A 7,451-nucleotide genomic window follows, 5' to 3' on the forward strand; every position below is an offset into this window, starting at 1 on the left:
ACACACCACACATATATATATATATATATGTGTGTGTGTGTGTGTGTGTGTGTGTGTGTGTATGCATGTATATATGCAATACTACATAGACTCAGAAAATGAGGTACAAATCTGAAAATAATTCAAAGGTAACTGAATCAAGAAAAGTATGCATGATGTTTATTTTATCGGACCTAAAACCAACAAGCAGTACCTTCAAAAGAGTTGAGATCGGAACATTCTAAACATAAAGCTCAATGCCTTTCTGTCATTTATTCGAGTCAGATACCATTTCAAATAGCTCACTCTTTAGGTAATGGATTTAGGCATAGTAAATAAATGTGTAAGGTGGAGAAGCAGATGGAGATTTTGTTTATTAAATGCCTGCATAATACGTTGTCCTCATTTTTCAATTCTCTGCATTATATAGGTGAGAGACACTCGCATTTGTTTATTGTGTTAAAAACCCAATGTTGATACTCCTTGGGAATGAGATACTGAAATGAATACGCGACATAGTTGGATGGTTAATACCGAACTTTTCAATTAATTTTGGGACTGCCACTGTAATCATTCACAATGATTATAAAGATGAAATTCGCATTTCATTGGTTTTGAAAGAAAATATATGAATTTACTATTCATGAATCTTTTCAAATATTCTTTAGTGATGTGCCAAAGCTTTCCGCTGCTTATTAACAATTTCAAGGAAATTTAATAAAACATTTCTGCAACATTCATATTTATGAAATTACTTGTTACTTGTTAATTATATGTGAAATTTTATGGCTACGTATGCAGAAAGTAGTGTTCACTATACCCAAAGAGAAATTTTTGTCTTGGAAATCATATATATATATTCGTATACAGGCAAGTTTTTAAAATGATAAATTTTGAAATTAAAATTTACACATATGATTTATTCCGTTTCTGTTACTTATACACTCACTTAAATACACTTTCTCTCTCTTTCTGTTTCTCTCCCCCTCTCCCTTTATTGCTCTTCTTCTCAAACAAGAATACACATTTCTATATACAGTGAATTTTGTGTGAGACATGATGAATTGTATGAAGGGCAGCAATAACTATCGCTCGTATTAATTAAATTTAAGCATTGAAAATATAATACAAATGTAGCCATGTATTCAAAATTGATATTAATAAAATTTTTAATATGACATTCTAGATGTTACTGTTTGATCTCTTTAAATAAGTCTGCGTATATTTAATATATACCAGTAACTTGTCAAACTAATTAAGCATGTTTACGTTTTCTTAAACGAGGGTTTATTACAAATCTTAAACTTCGATCGCTCTCTATATGAATTATTCATTATGTGCGATAAACGATTACGAAAAATTAACCAAAGTTAGCAATTTGCCAGACAATAAGATTTTCAAAGTTTTCTCTTAGTTTTTTATGTAAGAAATGAATGATGCGCAGTATTAAATGTTATATGCGACTGCGTGGGGCAAAATGCTTTTCAATAAATAACAATACCTCAATTGAAATATCAACATTGCATTTAATTTTTTAAAGAAATCGTCATTTCACTTACGCTGCTAACGTTGCGGAAAAAGATGGATACAGCCTTTGGGGAAAATGGAAATGAAGCCAATATTAAGATTGAGGAAGGGCGTTGAATCAGAAGAATTAGTAAAGCGTAGGTGAAAATACCAAGAGGTATTTAGTGAAGTGTTTATACGTTCTGGAATGAAATGTTGTCAGTAACGAGTTTGCCTTTTATATTTCTATATAAATGTCAGTTCAGTATTAGGGTTGAACATATTCGTGTATTCCTGCTCATTTACCATTTTGTTACTACTTCGCCGAAGATTGTTATTGCTTTTTTTAAATTATGCAAACTTCATATTCAAATTTACCTAAATTAAAATTTTCCATCAAAATTTTATGCGCTAAGGCGCAGGCGTGGCTGTGTAGTAAGTAGCTTGTTTACCAACCACATGGTTCCGGGTTCAGTCCCACTGCGTGGCATCTTGGGCAAGTGTCTTCTACTATAGCCTCGGGCCGACCAAAGCCTTGTGAGTGGATTTGGTAGACGGAAACTGAAAGTGGCCCGTCGTATATATGTATATATATATATATATGCGTGTCTATGTTTGTGTGTCTGTGTTTGTCCCCCTAGCATTGCTTGACAACTGATGCTGGTGTGTTTATGTCCCCGTTACTTAGCGGTTCGGCAAAAGAGACCGATAGAATAAGTACTGGGCTTACAAAAAGAATAAGTCCCGGGGTCGAGTTGCTCGATTAAAGGCGGTGCTCCAGCATGGTCGCAGTCAAAATGACTGAAACAAGTAAAAGAGTAAAGAGTAAAGAGTAATCTGTTCTCCAAACAGCAGATTAACAATAATAAACATATTTTATAAAATACTTCATTATTTTCAAAATTATTCTAAACAAAGTCGCAGACGTGACTGTGTGGTAAGAAGTTTGCTTCCCGATCGCATGCTTCCGGGTTCAGTCCCACTGCGTGGCGCTTTGGGCAAGTGTCTTCTACTACAGTCTGGGGTCGACCAATGCCTTGTGGTTGGATTTGGTAGAAGACTGAAAGAAGACCATCGTATATATGTGTATATTTATCTCTGTGTCTGTCTCTGTGTCTGTGTTTGTTCTCCAACACCGCTTGATAACCAGTATTGGTGTTTACATTTCCGTACATAAGCAGTTCGGCAAAAAGAATAAGTACTAAGCTTTAAAGAAAAAAAACTACTGAGGTCGATTCGTTGTTCGACTAAAATACTCCAAGGCGGTACCCCGGCATGACCTCAGTCTAATGACTGAAACAAGTAAAATAGGAAAGATAAAAGATAAAAAGACAGTATATTTCAGAAAATGGTTGAATGTACAAAATCACAATAGCGGTAAATTCTAAAGTAGTAGCGAACACTTTAGAATTTATCGCTATTGTTATAATGAACAAGAGGATAATTTCTGTTTTTCAGAACTAGTCTACGAACTAGTTTCGTTACCCAGTTAGAGCTAACATACGTCTGTTGCTGTAAACCATGAATATCATTAAAATTCTGACCTTTTTATAGAAAAAAAAATGAATATCTCATTATCATCAATTGTCTTTTTGTAAACTTATATCATAATGAGAAATGAATCTCTATCAAAACAAAGAAATGTGATGGGGAATCTATCTATCTATCACGTGCCTGCCTCTAGTGGGATTGAATGCTACAATCTAGTCTCCAACAATACACTACATCTCTCGTGAAGAATATAATTTATTTTAAAGTTACAGCATTTAATTTTCATATACGGTTTCGATATATTAGTTGTTCTCCAATTTTCTTTTTGTTTTGAAATGCTTAATTTTTACTTAGTGTCTATTTTTAGTTTGGAAAGCAATATATTTATCGTCTGCACAATTGTTTTCTAAGGAATACATGCTTTCACATTAATCGTTATCTTGTCTTCTGTATGTGAATGTCTCTCTCTCTCTCTATCTACCTATCTGCTTGTCTATCTATCTATCTATCTATCTATCTATCTATCTATCTATCTATCTATCTATCTATCTATCTATCTATCTATCTATCTATCTATCTATCTATCTATCTATCTATCTATCTGTCTGTCTGTCTGTCTGTCTGTCTGTCTGTCTGTCTGTCTATGCCACCGTCTAACTCACAGCCCAATCAGTTTTGGCCCACGAAATACAATAGACCACTTTAAAAAGTAGCAAATCTTGACCTGTTAATTTTATATAATGTATTACACAATCCTTACCTATCTTAGACAAGATATCCCCCATGTGCACACACCAGATACTTGCAAAACATTCAAATATTCCTCAACATATACCACACTACCTGAAAAAGGAGATAAAATGTACTTCAGTGAAAGGTACTAAAATTATAAGTGAAACTTTTATGTTGATGGCATAAATGCTTTTGGTCCGAGAATTCTTCTTCGATCAAGGCTAAAGTGCAATAAACAATTTCGATATGAAATAGAGAACGAGTTTCTTCTTAGTAATAATAATTTTAAATAAACTGTCTCCACTAAATCATATATTTCTTACTGAGGTCAGCTTGGGAAATAAATAAGACATCACGATAAGACACATTCACGATTTTTTAGATACATTTCACATCCATATCTTGGTTTCAGATAGGTACTTATTCAATAAAAGCATGATATTCTTTAATGATCCACTTATATATTTATCTATTTTCACAGACACACACATACACACACAGACACATGCACACACGTACACATACATATACACGCATGCACACACACATACACGTAGGCACACACACGCACGCACACACCTCAGTACAGACACTCATACAAGCACCCACGCACATACGCATACTCGCACACACACATACACATACGCGCACGCACACACACACACACGCTCGCGCACGCATTCACGGACACACGTACACGCATAAAAAGAAATGTTTAAAATAAAGTGCGAAGGAATCGTAAAATAGTTAAAATGAAAAGAAACGATATAGGAATGCAGTGAAAGTTTCAAAGCAACTCCATAATTTATCTTATAATATTGGTTTCAAATTTTGGCACAAGGACAGCAATTTCTGGAGAGGGACTAAGTTGATTACATCGAGCCCTAGTGCTCAACTGGTACTTATTTTACCGAGTCAGAAAAAATTGAAAGGCAAAGTGGACCTCGGTGGTATTTTCAACTCAGAGCGTAAGACGGGTGAAATGCCGCAAAGCATTTTGACCGACGTGCTAATAATTCTGCGAGCTCACCACCCTTATTCAACATAGAATATTAACAATTACACCTTACAGTTAGAAGTTAGAAAATAAAGTTTATGTATATCAATTACAATTAAAAAGTAATGGTTTGGAAATCGTTCGTATTCGACAAGTAATGAGAGAGAATTTGTAAAAGTTATGAGATATAAAGCTATCATAACTTCCAGGTAAAAGATGAACTATGTATCGATAGGGGAGCTATCAATATGCTCGCCAAACCGGCTCAAGTAACAAATATAGAAATTCTAAGGAAATGTGAAATTTGATGTGGCAATTACAAAAGCTAAAGGGATGGCAAATAAAACTATGTAACCTACTATATTAATATAATGATACAACCCCATAAAACTACAACACAGAGGTGTGTATATGTATATATATATATATATATATATATATATATATATATATAAAGGGGTAAAGACCCCCTTCGGTCATGAATGACCATGGGATTGCACCTAGAAAGTTACCCTCCTAGACACAAGTCCGGGCAAGGTTGTTTTTTTTTATGGAAGGCCAGCAGTCGCCCATGCATACCAGCCTCCCCTCTCCACGCCACCAGTGTTATCCAAGGGAAAGACAAAGGTCGATACAGCTTGGCACCAGTGACGTCGCAACTCATTTCTACAGCTGAGTGAACTGGAGCAACGTGAAATAAAGTGCCTTGCTCAAGAACACAACACGCAGCCCGGTCCGGGATTCGAGCTCACAACCTCACGATCGTAAGCTCGACGCTCTAACCACTGAGCCATATATATACATACATGCATACATCTATATATATATGTATATATATATGTATATATATATGTGTGTGTGTGTGTGTGTTTGTGTGTATACAACTTATAAACAAGGGCAAAAGAAAATATATATATATATTTGTGTATGTATATATGACTGACAAGGGAGGCTAGCTTCCTCAGCACCTGGACGTAACCAGATCATACTGATTTCGCATTTATATTTATGTTCGTTAATGACTCTCACCCAGCGCCTTGGTTTCCACTCATCTCATCCCGTCAGTTTATAAGAAAGATTATCATAGAAATCATACGCTGATTTCCTAAGTGGTAAAAGTGAAACTTATGAACAATAAGGGTGGCTGGTTAGCAATTTTACAACCGAAAGCCAGAAAGATATACGTCACTAAAGTGATGAGGGGCACTAGTCAGCACCAGTATTGCTAGAAATAAGAGTTAAAACAACCACAGCCACAAGAAGCACTTATCTTAATGACTGATAAGATAAGTGCTTCTTGTGACTGTGAGTTGTTTTAACCACCCTTATTATTTACAATTTTCACTTTTACCGTTTAGGAAATCAGCGTATGATTTCTACGATAATCTTATGAACTTACAAGGCGAATTGAGTTTAACCCAAGGTGCTAGGTGAGAGTTAATGACGTGCATTAATGTAAATGGGAAATCACTGTGATCTGCTTATACCTAGGCGCTGAGGGAGCTTGCTTCCCTTATCAGTCATTAAGATAAAGTGCTTCTTGTGGCTATGAGTTGTTTTAACTCTTATTTCTAGCAATACTGGTGCTGACTAGTGCCCTCAGTTACTTTAGTAACGTATATATATATATATATATATATATATATATATATATATAGTTGTATATATAATTGTATATATATATACAACTATTCAGATACAAAAACACAAACACACACACACACGCGCACATCCACACACACACACACGCACACACACACACACATACACACACACACACACTCACACACACTCTCTCACAAGACAATGATAAAAAGGAAATACAAACAATTTATTGAAAAGTGACACTTTGCTCCCCTTGGAGAAAACAACTTGATTTACAATCACTGTAAGCCAATAAGAATTATTATTATTATTGACAAACATACTAAGTGCAAGGAAATCAACAAAATTTCTCCTCTTCTACCTCCTTTCCATCTTTTTCCTTAATAACCCTTCCAGACACAAACACACACACACATACACACACACACACACAGACTCTCTCATGCCCCCCCCTGGAGTAAACATTCTGACCAGCTACAAAAAGACCAACAAAACAATTTTTTCTTCTTTCTCCCCCTTTTCTTCCCTTCCTTCTTTTTCTTTAACGCCCTTTCAGATACAAAAATCACACACACACACACATACACACACACGCACACACGCACGCATGCTATATGTCACTTTCTCCCCATTCACCACCCTCTTGTACTATCTTATATCCCTTCCCACCACTACACATTCAATAACACTATAAAATGGTCAAATTTTCCCCAAGAACTTAATTCAATTTATATATATATATATATATTTTATCATTAATTAAAATCTTAGGGTAGCAAGAATATTCACCGAAAAATTCTTAGTTACCAGTGGTCTATCGAGAAAGAAAAAATTAGTCAATAGACTATATATTGTTCAGAGAAGAATACAGTGTACGTTCAAACACAAAATAAATACCCGAAGAATAGGATATCTGACTCGCTAGAAAGAGCAGTTAAAATCGTTGTAATTTTGAAAGTGATTGAAAAATAAAAAGGTAAAAGTTTTTATTTTTCAATCACTTTCAGAATTACAACAATTAGTGGCCTGGAGTTTTAACTGCTCTTTCTAGCGAGTCAGATATCCTATTCTTCGGGTATCTCTTTTGTGTTTCAACGTACACTGTATTCTTCTCTGAAAAAAAAAATATATATACATGGTG

The 7,451-nt window shown here is 34.9% G+C and overlaps 1 protein-coding gene across 2 annotated transcripts in view; it reads left to right on the forward strand.

The window, feature by feature from the left end:
- LOC115209347 (G-protein coupled receptor GRL101) overlaps nt 1-7,451 on the forward strand; it is an 804,611-nt gene that overhangs the window by 123,703 nt on the left and 673,457 nt on the right. The gene's annotated exons all lie outside the window — the stretch shown is intronic.

The sequence above is a fragment of the Octopus sinensis genome, linkage group LG3, assembly GCF_006345805.1.
Source record: "Octopus sinensis linkage group LG3, ASM634580v1, whole genome shotgun sequence".
In the NCBI taxonomy this organism is placed as follows: Eukaryota; Metazoa; Mollusca; class Cephalopoda; order Octopoda; family Octopodidae; genus Octopus; species Octopus sinensis.